Below are 16,386 nucleotides of genomic sequence, written 5' to 3' on the forward strand. Positions count from 1 at the left end.
TATATTTATACTATCAATGCAGCTGTAAAGTGTGTGCTCACTCCTGGCTCTTGCTTCCAGAGCACATTCCACCCCTTCAGCCTGCCCCCACGCAATTTAAATGCATATGTTTATATCTATGTATCTATGTCTATATTCATATCTATATCCATCCATCTATCTATGTACTGCCATGTCAAAATCAAGGTAGACTGATCCATTCCAACTAACGTTAAATTGCTATTTCTGATGAAAACATTTAGGACTTAATTACTTGGTTCGTTTTGAGACAGGCTGGCTCTGAAGTCCATCACTCAGCTTTCTGAGTCCTAGGATTACAGGCTCGTGTCTTCACGCGCAGTGAAGTGTCCCTCACTTCATGCCCTTCCCTTTCCTTTTGAGCACGAGCAGGTGTGTGTGACCCAGGCCCTCCAGGATGGGCCTTCATCCTGTGCCACAGCCGTCTAGGCTTCCTCCTGCCTTGGCTTGTTTATCTTCCTGACCCTGTGTGCAGCGATTGGACTTTCAGTAACAATATGTGATCTTAAACATCTGTCTTCTGATATCATGAGGACTTACCCAGGAAGGTCTAGATTGGGATCCTTCATCGTCTTGTGATCTCTAGATACCTTCATCTTCATATTGGTGCTACCTTTTGGCAAGAGGTCTATAGTCCCTTAGCTTCCCCCATTTTACATGTTAAAAGATGGAAGTGAGCCCCTCAACTCCTCCTCAGCCTGCATATGAGTGGGAAGGATTTTGTGGTAGGGATGCACTGTGGGTAGTCATTGCTGGGGCTTTACATACGGTATCATCATCAGCGTTGCTGTTATTTGTGTGAGGTGTGTGTACATTTTCGTGTGGGTCCATGCACACGCACATGCTGTGGAGGACAGAGGCTAATGTTTGGTGTCTTCCTTGTGGAGGACAGAGGCTAATGTTTGGTGTCTTCCTTGTGGAGGACAGAGGCTAATGTTTGGTGTCTTCCTTGATTGCTCTCCATATAATTTTGGGAGCAGGGTCTCTCATTGAACCTGAATCCCCAAGGCTGGATGACTGCCAAGCTTCAGGGATCCGCTTGTCTCCAGCCCACCAACGCTGGCCTCTTCTATTCCCAGCACCCTGCCTGGATTTAGGTGGGTGATGAAGACAAGAACTAGGATCCTTATTGCTGTGCAGTAGGCATTTTACCAGCTGAGCCATTTCCCCCAACCCCTAGGTATGGGTTCAAAATCAGCACGAAGAGAATGCTGCCCGCCAGAGGACTCTCCGGCAATTACCTTATTCCTTCATGACAGAGCAACAGAAGCCCTGGATGGCAGCGGGAGAGTTTGTTCCTCTAAGTGGGCCTGTCCCATGCAAGCAGGATTAGGTTCTTAATTGGTTTTTCATACATAATTTAAAAAGATAATCCTGTCCACACTCTGTCAGAATAATTACAAACTCTGACTTTGGAGTCCACACCACGCAGGTGCAGAGGGTGACATCAGAGGAGGCTCCATCAGGACACATTCTGCTTTTCTGGCCCTGGACTGTCAACCCTGATTTCAGGACGAATGCCCGTCTTAATCCTTTCAGCAAATGGTCTTTGTCAGTACTTCCCTCACCCCCCCCCCCGGAAGGGGGTAAAGGCCTCCGTGATGGGAGTGGGGGAAACTTGGTAAGCAGCGCAGGGGCCTCCTCCTGTGATTGGTTCCAGTTCCAGCCCCACAGCTGTTGCTCAGTGTGAAGACCCAAATTTCAAGTTTTTCTGAGGATTTTCCCACCATCTGGGCTCAGAAATTCCATGAACAGAATCTCCTTCCTAGGCCAAAGTGTCCTGTTTCAGATACCCCAGTGTCCTCAGAGACTCCACTCACAGTCCAGCTAGTCCCTGAGACACTTTAATCCTTGTCCACCGAGGTCCTGCCTCCTTCCACACTTCCATCTTACCTCTGGAAGGGGGCTCAGCGCAGATCCTTTTTCAAGCATCGGTTAGAATGCCTATGGAGTCCTCCAGGCACCTCCAGCACCCTTGGGTGTCTACATGGCATAATGCTCTAACAGGGAAAGGGGTGTTTTGAAGTTCTAAGGAAACTTGTCCTTCCATTGTCTTGGGTTACTCCCTTATTCATAGTGTCACAGCCTGGGCATTTGACACCAGAAAGGGATTACAGGGTAATTTTACAGCAGGGGCAGCGTCTGCACACCGACCCCACACAACCGGAGGTGAGAGGCCATTCCAGCCCAGGCACATCTTGCACCCTTGCCCTAAGGTCAAGGTGGCAGTGACGATGTTGGAAGGAGCAAACCCAATCTGAGCAGAGTCGTAGTTCACAGTGGGGCTAAACACCCCCTTGAACAGGACACACACTGTACATTTTCTACTAGGCTATGCCAAACACAGATAAGTTTAATCGCAGTTCCTCTCTTTCTCCATGCTTTTCCTCTTATCATGTGATTGTGCAGCTCCTGCTATTAGGAGGTACTTTCTTGCCGTGCTTCTTGATTGGGGGTGCCTTGGCGCTTCCGTTGACTAATTCAAGGTGGAAGGATGTGATATCTGCAGCCCATTTGTCCTTCTACTCTCCTTTGCCCCCTGCCTCAGCCATAAGGACAAGCCTGGGCAAGCCTCCTGGAAGATGAGCGACTCCAGAAAGCAGGGCCGAGTCACCCCAGTCAAGACCACATGGGATCACCCAGCAAGCCACCCATTGGCTACAGACACCCAGCAAGTCCAGCAGAGAGCACCCGAGCATGGCTCAGCTCAGCAGAACAGCCCAGGGCCTAGTCTTGGGGGAGAGGAACATAAAGGATGTGCAGCTGTGTTTTCTTCCTGCCTGTGATCGACAATGGCTTCGAATCAGAATACCTACAGTCAGTGAGACGTGACCTTTACCAGATGAAGAGGGAGGGGAGAGGCTCACAGGCAAGTCAATCACCAAAAGACCTTCCCAAGGCCACGCCTTTCCCTGACCTAAGAGAAACTCTTGGGCGATGTAGTTTTCCCTTGGTTGTCATTGCTGCAGTAGGTTGGGACTCACAGCTGATCAGAAGTCATCAATACTTCTGTAAGCAACCCCAATAAACGCATTGTTTCACCAGGATGGTCTTGGATGGAGCCCAATCTATGTTGGAATGGACAGATATTTTGTTAAGTCACCCAAGGGTTTAGTTGGTAACTTTGTCCTTTTTTTTTTCTTTTTAAAGTTGGGCAAGGGCTTCCTTTCTATTAAATGTATTCATTTCCTTTTATTTTCTAAGTGAGTGTTTCAGCTGCATGTATGTGCACCATATGCATGTTTGGTGCCCATAGAAGTCAGAGGAGTCAGAGATGGTTATGAGACACCATGTGGGTCCTGGGAATTGAATCTGGGTCTTCTGCAAGAGCAGCCAAGGCTCTAAACCACTGAGCCATTTCTCCAGCCCCAAGTTGCCCAAGGAAAAGTCACATGACAATTAAAGCCGAGCTCCTAAAGTGTGGGATGCCCTACAGTAAATCAGCACATGACTGACAGAGCAACAGCCGAAACATGAAGCGCTTTGCTTCATCTTCCAAATCTGACCAAGTGCACTGAGGCAACATGTGAACACCAAGCAACAATACTGGCCACCCAGAGCCCCTGCACCCTTGGGCATGTCCTTGAAGGTAAGTCACCATGGCCTAGGAGTCTCTGGAGGTCTGAAATAAATGGAGACTATTGACTCTGAAGTTCAAAACAAAGCAAAGGATAGCAAAAAAAACAACCTTGCATAACAAAATTGAGAAATTCTTCATCAAGTCCCTTGAAAATATAGCATTAAGGCAGCGAGAAAGCTGTAACTCTATTAATATGCAATCATACGACTTGAATAAAATTTAATGCGTATAAGCCAAATGAATAATTCCTCCCTAATAAAATCCAAAATTAAAAGAAATCATGAGGAAATTCAAATTATTATCTTTGCCACTCGTACTGTGCCAAACTCCACTCACAGTTACAAAGAAAAATAATCTACTTTTCAAAGAATTTTATGCCCCTTCCCAGTAGCTGCTCAGCGTGGGTTGTGTGTGCCCTTTCATCCTCTCAATGTGCCCTGGCTGCTGACAACAGGCAGCCCTGCAGACGGCAGTCCCTGGGGCCTCTGGGAATCTTACGAGAAGCCCCTGGGAAAAGTCTTTGGTCCTCACGTGGGAACACTACAAACTTGGGCTGAGGGGAGATAGCTCAATTTGTAGAGGATTCAGCTTGAGCCTCAAAAGTAGGTAAAAGTGTTAGGTGTGGGGGCTCATGCTATGACTCCAGACTACAGCGTGGAAGCTGGAGGATCCCTGGGATCACACGGCCATTCTGCCTAGTCAACGAGAGACTCGATTTCAACAAACATGAAATGGCTCTTGAGGAACAACAATTGAAGGTGACCATCTCTGGCCTTCACAGGCATATACAAACATATGTGTGTATACAAAGCCACCTCACCCCTCACACACACACCCACAGAGCTACACACCCATGCACATACACAGACACAGGCAGACACACAACATTCACTTCAGGTATGAAGGAAGAGGCTTGTGCTGACATTAAGGGTAATTGACCAAGGCCAGCAAGGGGTCTCATCAGGGGACAGGTTCTGTTCTGTACCTGTCAGCTAAGAAACCTTCCTTCATCCTTGGTGCAGAATAGCCTATCAATCACCGAGCCACTGGGCAATGCTCTTTTTGCTTGCTTCCTTTCCCTGTAGACTCCAAGTCCCTCGAGGCAAGGGCTACGCGGGGCTCATCTTTATGTCTTCATTTACTCAACAGATGTTCACTGTGAGCAACCAAGTACCAGGTTCTTATCTAAGCAGCAAACAGAGCACACATCAGCTCCATCCTCAGCAAACAGGGAGGATGAGAAATAGACTAAAATGACAAGTACGTTTGCTCAGGGGCTATGGGTGAATTAGCAAAGGGATCTCTGTCCTCAACTGACACCTTGCTCTCCCCTGTCCAGGGAGAACGACCCTTCATGTCCACCCTGTCGAGGCTACTGTGGTAGAATTGGGCCACTGGCTGAAGACGAGGAGCCCTGTGGAGAGGCGAAGCGCTGTAGGATGTTGGGCATGAAGATAAGAGTGCTGGGGAGATGTGCAAGCTGCTGCAAGGTACCTGAAGTGGATCGAGGAAATAGCGGCAGAATTTCTTCCATGGCTGACCCGTGAACCTCTCTCTCTGCTGGGCATTTGGGAAACCATGGTTGCTGGACAGAGCTGTCTTTGATCCCCGCACTGCTTCAGATACGGTTTGTTATGAGACCGGAATACATAGGTGGTATTGTCACATGAATAACCGTGATGAAGGCTGTTGGGACATAAACCCACAACGCTTTGACCTGGTTGGGTAGGGATGGAATAAATGTGGTCTGGGCAGAGTGGAGCTGGAGGAAGAGGAGAATATTCTAGAAAAGAAACAGTCTGAGACTTAAGTGAAGGTCATGAGATCAGTAGAAATTCAAGACATTGTAAGGAAGGGGGAAATGAAGCTGGGGGAACAGATTGCATTGGACTAAAGCCACCCAGAAGTATGAAGCTGGGAGGGGGGGTGGATTGCATTGGACCTTACAGTCACTCTGAAGTATGAAGCTGGGGGGTGGATTGCGCTGGAACTTACAGCCACCCACAAGTTCCAAACATTCTTTGACTCAAGAATACCCAGGAAAGAGGGGAGTTAAGGATGGCTTTGATTTTTAAATACTGACTTGATACCAAGTGAAGAAATCAAACCCGTCAGACTTCACCCCCACCCTGTTTTCATCCAATGGGATGCATCTCTGTCACCACCAAATATCTTTAAAGAATATTCAGTGACACATCTGGGCTTCTAGATCCTAAGCCTCAAAGTAAATCATTCACTTATTTGGGAAGTATTTCCCCCGGTGTTTGAATGCTAATGAAATCAATCCTTAAGACAGTGAAGTTTTGAAACCCAAGACACTCTGATCCCAGGGGTGACTGGGACCTAACTGTAGATAAAAGGGTTTGGGGTATTGTTGGAGCCCACCATTTTGAATCCATTCCATCTTGACTAAAATTCCGAGGGCTCATCACTAACCTATTCAGGATCCTCAAGGACAAATAACAGGCGCGATATCTGGCCAAAAGTGTGTCTACTGGATGTCTTGCTACTCAAAGACCAGACAAGAGAATGTTTGACTGGAGACGTGGTTACTGGGTATTTGGAGATGTAAGGAGGTAATTAGGCTTGTCTGTTCCTTGCATCATGAGAGGCAGTCTTTGCCCCTCCCCTTTTGATTGGTGTGTATAAGGGCTATGAATAATAAAATTGAAGCTGTTACAGTGTTCACTGGAAGCCCTCCCAACTCTCTCTTCTGTCTCTTGTTTATTTCTTTCCTCAATCTCCTCTCCCCTTTTCTGGAACGTTCAAACAAGTCAGGCTGGATCCAACAGGGTATCCCCCTGGCAGCAGTATCATTGGCCCCCAACTGAAGGTTATCATATGACTGGGGGAGGGGCTGCCTCTTTTATCACAGTGTGAGTTTCCCTGTTGAATATCCCCCCTCCACACACACACACCCCGGTTCTTAAATCATGGGGTGAGGGGAGAAATAAAGATGTTTTGAATCTCTAGAAACCTTGAAAAGACACGCTTGAAGGAAGAGTCTGAATAAGCCTGTCAGGGCACATTTCCTATTGGTAGTCTGGAAATTGATGAAAACCACGGCTTTTATTTTTTTAAGAAGCACTCCACTTAACTCAAGACAGGAATGATGTCTTAATCAAGGCTCTTGTGTTGCTAAGCACCTTCAGTGGGCTCTTGGTGGTCATTTCTGCCTGTCACTTATTTTCTTCTCTGGGAAAAGCATCTTTTGGGCCCAAAGACTGGATATCAGCCCCACACCCTCTCACCTATAGTGACTTCCTAGGCCAGCGAGCAGTTGGACACATGACCCGTCTGATCCAATTACAGTGGAGCCAGAATTCTTTAGAGGCAGCTAAGAGCGATGCTTTCTCTTTGCCCTTGGAAGTGGAGCAACGAGAGCCGTAATTAGTGGGCTCTCTGGTGACTTAGAAGAGGATGCCCACTGGGTTGTTAGCCAGCTACTGGAGAAGAGGGGTCTGGAAGGGCTTCCACATGGGGAAACTCTATTGCTGCAATGAAACCCAAGTATGAAGTAGAGCCCGTCTTGCAGGGCGGTGAACCAGAGGTGAAATGTCACCAAGGACCATGGAGTTTCCTTTCTTTCCTTCCTCCAATACCCCTATCTCTTCCACATGTGTGGATTCTGATGCCCCTTCCTGGTGTTGGAGGTCCTTCTGTCTTTGTGTTGCTTTCATTGGTTAATAAAAAAACTGCTTTGGGCCTGTTGATGGGGCAGAACTTAGGTAGACAGGGAAGACAGAACTGAATGCTGGGAGAAAGAAGGGCGGAATCAGAGAGATGCCATGGATCCACCAGAGAGAGACGCTGGGAATTTTACCCAGTAAGCCACTGCCACATGGCGAACCACAGATGAACAGAAATGGGTTATATTAAGATGCAAAAATTAGCCAATAAGAAACTAGAGCTAATGGCCCAAGCTGTGATTTAATTAATACAGTTTCCATGTGGTTATTTGAGGGCTAAGCTGGCCCGGCAGCTGGGATGAACAAGCAGCTCCTCTTTACAACACCTTCCACTGTGTGCAACGCCAAAGAGAACTAGCTGACTCATGCCTCTACTAAACTCCAAAGAGAGAGAGTTTTGAAGTATCCAGCTTTGGTCCGATTAGATAAACCACAGCAGTAATAACATATAGTATATCCTTTGTCACCTTGTAATGAAGATTCAACCTAGGGGTGGAGTGGCTGGAGAGGAGGGGTAAATTTGGGGGATGTTTGGGATAACACTCGGCATGTTTGATGTCCTTGGATAGGGACCTGGTCGTCTGTGTTCTTGATGAGGAACAGATGTTCTTGGTGAAAAACTGCAAAGGTGTGTGTGTGTGTGTGTGTGTGTGTGTGTGTGTGTGTGCACGTGTGCATTTGTGTGTATGTGTGAGAGAGAGAGGCTGTATAAGTAACTCTGGTTAAATTGGGAATTTACTGTTTAGACGAGAGTTAACCCCTTGCCTTTAGGTCCACAGATTTCACATGAGGTACAAAAGCTGATCCTGAGACGTGGGCTGGTGAGCTGGTTAGTTTGTGTCACTCTGACACAGGCTAGAGCCATCTGGATCACCTCACCTGAGAAAATGCCTCTATCAGATCGACCTGTAGGCAAGTCTATAGCGCACTTTCTTTATTAGTGATGAATATGGAAGGGCCCAGCTAGCTCTCTTCTGGGCAGGTAGTCCCAGATGGTACAAGAAAGCAGCCTGAGGAAGCCACGGGGGAGCAAACCAGGAAGCAGCACTCCTTCATGGCCTCTGTTTCAGTTCCTGCTTCTAGGTTCCTGCTTTGAGTTCCTGTCCTGACTTCGCTCAGGGAGGGACTGTGACCCTGGGGATAAGATAGAATAAACCCTTTCTCCCTCATGGTATCTGTCAATTACAGCAGTAGAAACCTGACTAGGACAAGAATCTTCCTTGCTTCTGAAATTAGCTGCTGTCCTAGACACCCAAACTAGGGAGTCCACTCTGAAAGGTACCTGGTGCGAGATGGGTCCATGCCACAGTGGGGATAAGGATACTTGCCATGCAAGTCTAGTGACCTGGGTTGAATCCCTGGGACCCACATCAAAGTGGAAGGAAATAACTGACTCCACAATGTTGCCCTCTGACTGCCATGCAGGCACCATGTATGTGTGGTATGCAACTCCTATCCTCCTCCACAAATAATAAATAGGACTTAAAATCAAAAATTAAATTTAAACAATTTCACCTCGCTTTAACCCAAAAGCATTTCCTATTCTGCCTCCTCCGTTCCCCGCACGTCCTTCATAATTATCTGCCTCTTTCAACTTACTCTTTACTTAAACCGCTTTGGGGAAAATATCTCACCTTTTGAGCCTCTGGCAGATAACTTACTACAGATAAAGGATGGCAGCGGAGCACTGGTGAGTCTGACAAAGTCTATCTAAAGTGCAGGTGACGTTACCTTTTGATCCATCAGTCTCACTGCTGGGCACAGTCTTCAGAGAGACCCTCACATGCAGAATGGTAGCTCAGGCTTAGTCTCTGCCATATTAATTGCTATGACAACATATGGAGAACAACCCCGTTGGCCACCTCTGGATACCCATAGCAAAACCATTAAGCCAAACCAGAACAGTCTTTTTTTTTTAAATATTTATTTATTTATTATGTATACAATATTCTGTCTGTGTGTGCCTGCAGGCCAGAAGAGGGCACCAGACCTCATTACAGATGGTTGTGAGCCACCATGTGGTTGCTGGGAATTGAACTCAGGACCTTTGGAAGAGCAGGCAATGCGCGCAGGCAATGCTGTTAACCTCTGAGCCATCTCTCCAGCCCCAGAACAGTCTTTTTTTAAAGTATGTATCATGATATAATGTTTAAAAATTCATATTTTAAGTATTTGAGGCACTCACTGTTTGTTGCAGAGAAGCCTGAGTTCAGCTCACATCACCCATGTCCAGCCGTTCACAACGGCTTGTGCCAGAACTTCAGTCCCAAGGGTAGTCAATGTCTTCTTCTAGTCTCTGTGCACACATGTGGACCACATACAGACACACACGCATAACATATACACATAAAAGAAAAACTATATCTTACAAAAAATGTTTATTTTTGTTTCCTGGTTCCTAGCAAGGGCTCCTGAACCACTGAAAGTTTTCAGCCCTTGGTTCGCTAAGGAAAGAACTAATGGTGTAAGATACAGATTTTTGACAAACAGTTCCTCAGAAAGGCCTTGGGTGCAGGGCTGAAACTTTCTGTTCCCATGAACTGACCTGCGAGGTTGAGTTCAATAATCGATAGTTAACGGTGAACCTTTGATGGAGGAAGGTCATTGGTTAAAAAAATAAAGAAACTGCTTGGCTGGCCCTCATAGGTTAGAACACAGGTGGGTGGAGAAAACAGAACAGAATGCTGGGAGGAAGAGGAAGTGACTCGACAGCTCTCCTCTCGGGAGCAGACACCTCAGAAGAGACGCCATGCCCCGCTCCCGGGCAGACACACGCGATGAAGCTCCGACCCAGGATGGACGTAGGCTAGAATCTTCCCGGTAAGACCGGTGCTCACAGATTATTAGAGATGGGTTGATCCGGATATCAGAATTAGCCAGTAAGGGCTAGAGCTAAAGGGCCAAGCAGTGTTTAAAAGAATACAATTTGTGTGTTGTTATTTCGGGTAAAGCTAGCTGTGCAGGCAGCCAGGGTGCTGGGGATGCAGCCTGGCCGCTCCTATCACTACATACCTTGAGGAACCCTTAAACATTGTGTTCAAAGTGCTGCCATGTTGGTGAATGTATCAGGGTATGCCAGAAAGTTCTATGCCATCCTGCCATACCTCATCTCAGAACTCTTACCTGTGTTTATTTCCGAGCTGTCTCCTTTCTAAACAAGCATACTGCAGCCACACCAGCTGGAATGTGCCCAGCCTTGTCCAACAAAACTGAAGCCATAGGCAGTCACTTTCTAGAGGTCTTGCGTTTGAGTGAATTATCAGACATGTAGGGAGGCCTCAAGGAGCTAGGCAGAAACGTGGGTCACATGGAGACTCCACTCGTGGCTGATGTCTGCAGCAGGAAGAGCCTTGTTTTGAGACTTCAGCTGGTGGAATGAGGTGCGACTTCTGGGTAGACAACATCAGAATTGAATTGAGTTGCTGGACACCCAGCGGTGGTGGAGAATTGGTGAAGTTGCTGGACACCCAGCGGTGGTGGAGAATTGGTAAAGCTGCTGGACACCCAGCGATGATGGAAAATTGGTGAGGCTGCTGGACACCCAGCAGTGCTGGAAAATTGGTGAGGTTGTTGGACACCTAGCGGTGTTGGAGAATTGGTGAAGAAGAACAGCATGTATTTGATATCAGGAAATTAAAAAAGGCAGAAGGGAAACATCACGTTGTTAACTTTTCTGTAGTGAGAAACAAGACCAGCTGCCACATCACTTTGTCACTCAGGCAGGGCACCCCAGCAACAGACCAAAGACACCATTCTATCCAAGTCTGGCTTGAGGGATGTACCGGGACATGAATAAGTGGTTACTTACAGGAGCACAGGGGACCCCCAAACAGCTGCATCACTGCAAATTCTCACTCTAGATGACCGTACCCCCCAAAAACCTGCATAGATGGCATACCTCTGCCATCTATGCCTTCAATGGCTGGTCAGGAGAACAGAAAATAATGAACGACTGGAATCTATAGTAAAGCTCGCCAATGAGCATCTATTAACAGACCTCATCTTGCAAGGGTCTCCTGAGTGTGGACAAATGCACTCTAATCTCAAGATAGGTGTGGCCATGCCATGCCCAGAAGACAGAGTTCTCTGAGCCCTGGCACTTGTTCATACCTAGATGATGAGATGGAGATGGTAGACCAGACAGTCATATGATGATGTCTAGAGGTAGCAGGGGCAGGGCTGGGCTCACAACTTCTCTCAGTAGACTTTTAGAGTGGCCGCAATGTTTGAATCATGTAAGGGTTTTCACTGAGTTACTTTGGCTGGCACCATCTCCACAGAACCAAGAGCAGCCTTAATCCCTCATGGTCACTTCACCAGCTAATTAGTTAGTTCACAGAGGAGTGAACACTATGTATACAGGTGAGACAGTCCGTGGTGGGAGCTGTTTGTCCATGGGGGAGTCGCCCTTAGAGCCCCCAGCTTTTGTGATTATTTCTAAAAATAGAGCCATAGCAGCCCTTAGATCATGGAATTATACAGACGGGCTATTGACAAGATAATGTATACTTTGAATAAGTAAGCGACTTAATATGTGGTGAGCTCCTCCCACGCACATGAGAAGACTTAAGAACATCTATGGATTGAAAGATGGGCAGTTTGATAAAAAAAAATGCCCCCAGATGAATGCCTACTTAAGACAACCTTGCATTTTTAAAAGCTTATTTACATTGTGTGTGTGTGTGTGTGTGTGTGTGTGTATGGGCATGTGTAGAGACACATGCATGAGGCCAGAAGAGGATGTCAGATTCCCCGGAAATGGAGTTAAAGGCAGTTGTCAGCCATTCCACAGGTCCTCCAAAAGCATAGCAACTGCCAGAAACTGTTTAACCTTCTATCCAGTTAGTGAATTTCTAATGCTAAATTCAAACTCAAGGAAAAGAAGACAGACAAACAAGAGAGAAATGGGGGGGGGGGGCATGCACTTTCAGTGAAATTCATTTAATGGGCGGTGAGAGAGTGGCAGAGTAACAACGCTGGGTGGCAGAGCCTAGAGTTTCCCAGGGACAGAAGGGCAGGGCTCCCTTCAACTGCAAAGTCATCCCAGGTGTTTGTTGGCATAGACGGAATGATACCACACAAAAGCGCTGCCTGGTCACTTTCTAGTGCACGACAGCAAGAAGAATGATATTTAAAGACACACAGAGAAAATACTCAACCCACTAATGTAGAACATTTCTCAGTGTTGCCCAAAAAGAACAGACCAGCCTCCTCTAACAAGAGCTCTCTCTGTTGCCAAGTTACAATTCTATCACCAGCTAAACTGTCACACACACTGCTCAACATAAAGACATATGCAGGCTGATGAAGGTGCAGAAGTTCAGGTCCCTTAGAGTACTTACTGTATTGGTCCACTAGCCACTTGGTCCACTGATTAATTTCAGTCAGAAAAATAGAACACTATTTTATAGACCAGGCCCATTCATTCACAATGGCTGCTTATGAGTCTCCAGGGCAGAGTGGTTGCAATAGACACCGTGTGACCCCCCACGGAGAATACTTACCTTGTACAAAAGCAATAAAGGAGCTACTAACAACAATTGTTCATTTTATTAGTGACTTTTCTCATTGCTGTGCCTGAACACTCATCAGGAAGCAATGTACAGAGGATACGTTGCTGTGGTTCATGGCTTAGGAATACACAGTCCATGGTGGCTGAGAAAGCGCGGGAAGCTCACAGCCGTAGGAGTGCTGGGCTGACAGAGATGGACAGGAAGTTGGGCTGTGGAGCTTCCTCTAGTGTCTCCCTTCCTCCAGCAGGCACCACCTCCTAGGGGCTCCTGTGCCTCCCTAAACAGTATCACTAGCAGTGTAACCAGTCTGTAAACACATAGGCGTGTGCTGGACACACTGGTACATACTCACCTCTATTTCTCTGTCCCCTTTCCAGGCCCATGCACATCTGAAACCAGGACAATGGCTGGTGAAATAGTGCAGTAGGTAGAGTGCTTCCTTATCCGGAACCCATGGGGGGTGAGGTGCACTTACCTGTAGTAATAAGGGCGGAGGGGCTGCGTCCCCAGCACCCCGGCTGCCTGGCTAGCTTATGCCCGAAATAACAACACACAAACTGTATTCATTTAATCACTGCTTGGCCCATTTCTATCTAGCCTCTTCTAGGCTAATTCTCACATATTAATTTAGCCCATTTCTAATCATCTGTGTAGCGCCCCTAGGTGCGCTTACCAGGAAGATTCTAGCCTATGTACATCCTGGGTCGGAGCCTCATCGCGTGCATCTGCCTGGGAGCTGGGAGCATGGTGTCTCTCTGAGGCGTCTGCTCCCGAGAGGAGAGATGTGGAGTCTGAGTCCACTTCTTCTTCCACTTCTTCTTCCTCCCAGCGTTCTGTTCTGTTTACTCCTCCCACCTATCTTCTAACCGATGAGGGCCAAGCAGTTTCTTTTTATTTAACCAATGACCTTCCTCCATCACTTACCATCAGAGAGCTGGAGAGGCAGAGATGGTTTAAATGAAAGTGGCCCCTTTTGGCCCATAGAGAGTAGCACTATAAGTAGGTGTGGCCTTGTTGGAGTAGGTGTGGCTTTGCGGGAGGAAGTGTGTCCCTGGGAGTGGACTTGGAGATTCCAGATGCTCAAGCCAAGTCCGAAAACTCGCTAGGACCAAGGACTCTCTCTCCCAGCTGTCTGCAGTTCAGAATGTAGCTTTCAGCTACTCTCCAGCACCACATAAACCTGCTTCCCATCACGGCTCGGAACCGTAAGCTGGCCCCAACATTTCCATATTCGAGTTGCCGTGCTCATTCTATTGGCAGCAATAACACACTGACTGAGACAGCAGAGAGAAGATCCTAGATTTCAATGGCCGTCCAGCCTAGCCTAATCAGTGGCCAGTTAGAGATCCTATCTGGAGCAAAAGGGAGGTGCAGGGGACACATCCTGAGGAATAACACCCATGGTTACCCTGTGCCTCCATGTGCATGTGAGCATACAGGCATGTGCACACTTACACACACTAAAAAGGCAAATAAATAGCCAAAGGGGCCATTCGCCGTGACGTCCAGAGCGGAGGAGGAGGCAGGGTCGAAGGTTGCCATGGCCGACGTGGGAGAAATATGTGAAGGAGACACAAGAGTCCTGCAAGGATCATCAGCCCCCGTGTGGCTTACGGAAGCCTCAGTGCTGAGAGCAAAGTTAACCCTGGTGTTTCTTTCTGATGGATCGGCTCAAGTAAGACACCAAAGGAAAGGCAGGGGGAGAGGGGAAGACGAAGGTGGAGCGGGGAGTGAAATTCATGGTCCTCGGCCAGCCTCCCTGTCCCACAGCTCTGGACCGCTGGGAGGACTAACGAGACACACCTCGCCCAAGGACCTGTGTTCACAGTCACTTAGTCTTACGGCATTCCTGCACGGAGCCCCACTCAGACCACGGAAGGCAGTCCAAGCCTTCCTGCCAGCCAGGGAGAGAACCAGATGCTCGGTGAGGGAGAGGCCCTGGCAGGCTTGTGTAGCTCCGAACGGCAGGTGGCTTGGTGCACACAAGCTTTAAGGCACTCGAGCATGCACAGCAAACAGTTCAGGAATCTGGAGAACTTCTCTCCTCCAGGGGTGGAGTGGGTGGGGATCGGTGATCCTGACAATACCAAAAGGAATTCTGCTAGGTGAAGGTACATTCTAAACTCAAGGTATATTTCCATGAGAAATTTCTCATTTAAAACAAAGCATAGCAAAGCAAAGCAAAAGCTGCCAGGAGCTCAGTTGGGTATAGCATCTGTTGTGCAAGCACAGGAAGCTGAGTTCAAATTCCAGTTCTCACAGTGGTGCGCACATAAAACCTGGTGCCAAGGAGGTGGCAGCAGCAGGATCCCTCGGACTCGCTGACCCGCTAGCTTAGCCCAGCCAGTCAGCTCCAGGCTCAGTGAGTGACTCTGCCTCAATAAAGAAGGAGGAGGTGACTGAAGACACGTGCCGTCAACCTCTACCCTCCACGGGGATGGATACCCATGTGCACACCCAGCTGTTTGTGCGTGTACACACATACAACACATGTGTGTGGGGGCGCAGCGGGTGAAGGCAGCTCGGGAAAGCTGTGAATTAGGCAGGACAGACAATACATCTATTCTGGAAGTAAGGGAACAGAAGCTACAGTTGTTTGTGGTGAGTCCTGCTCCCTGGACTCGAGGCCACAGGGGCCGGCTTGGCTTATGGCTCTGCTGTGGCCATCTTAAAATCCTTCTCCCTCATGAACAGGGGGGGGGGGGGGTGTCCGTGGTTTCTGCAGCCGGCCCTGCTTGCCCTCCTTGAGAATGGCTCCTCTGCCGCTCTTCCCAGATGCTGGGAACGGTCGTTATTCAGGTCCAAGCTGTCCCAGGAAGCTCCTAGACCGTCTGGCCTGCTTGCTCTTGTGCCATGCGGCCTCTCCAAGGGTTGAAGGATGCCAGGCCCCATCAGCACTTCCCAAGAACACCAGGGTCCTGCTGTGCACGGCTGCACATCCTGCTGAATAAATTAGCGCTCAACTCTCTCAATTCATCAGGGTCAAAACTCTCTAGAATGAGTTTAATTAAAACAAGAGGTGCTTGGGTTTTCTCAGATTAGATAGGGATCCAACCCACTCTGAACACTGGTTTTCTGGATGTGTGTGTGTCTGTGTTTGGGGTGCTCCATGTCTTTGTCTTGGTCCAGTTCTCTTCCTCTGCAGTCTCGAAGAGTGTGGGATTGGATTCAAAACTGAGCCAGAGACAGGGAAGAGAGTCCTTATAACCAGACTCTATCGATGCTTTAGAATTCTTTGTTGCTGTTGTTGCTGGTTGGCGGCTTATTTGGTTGGTTGGTTGTTTTTTTTCAAGACAGGGTTTCTCTCTCTAACAGCCCTAGCTGTCCTGGAACTCTCTTTCAAGACCAGGTTGGCCTCGAACTCACAGAGATCCGCCTGCCTCTGCCTCCCAAATGCCAGGATTAAAGGCGTGCGCCACCACCGCCCTGCAAGAATCTTTATAAAAAGTTTATTAGAATGCATGATAGATAGTAGTGGCTTTTTCAATGGCTCTTGCAACCCTTCCGCCCTCCTCTGCTCCGCCCTCCTCTGCTCCGCCCTCCTCTGCTCCGCCCTCCTCTGCTCCGCCCTCCTCTGCTCCGCCCT

The sequence above is a fragment of the Microtus oregoni genome, unplaced genomic scaffold (genome assembly GCF_018167655.1).
Source record: "Microtus oregoni isolate MIOR12 unplaced genomic scaffold, Mior012 000071F_ref0000514, whole genome shotgun sequence".
In the NCBI taxonomy this organism is placed as follows: Eukaryota; Metazoa; Chordata; class Mammalia; order Rodentia; family Cricetidae; genus Microtus; species Microtus oregoni.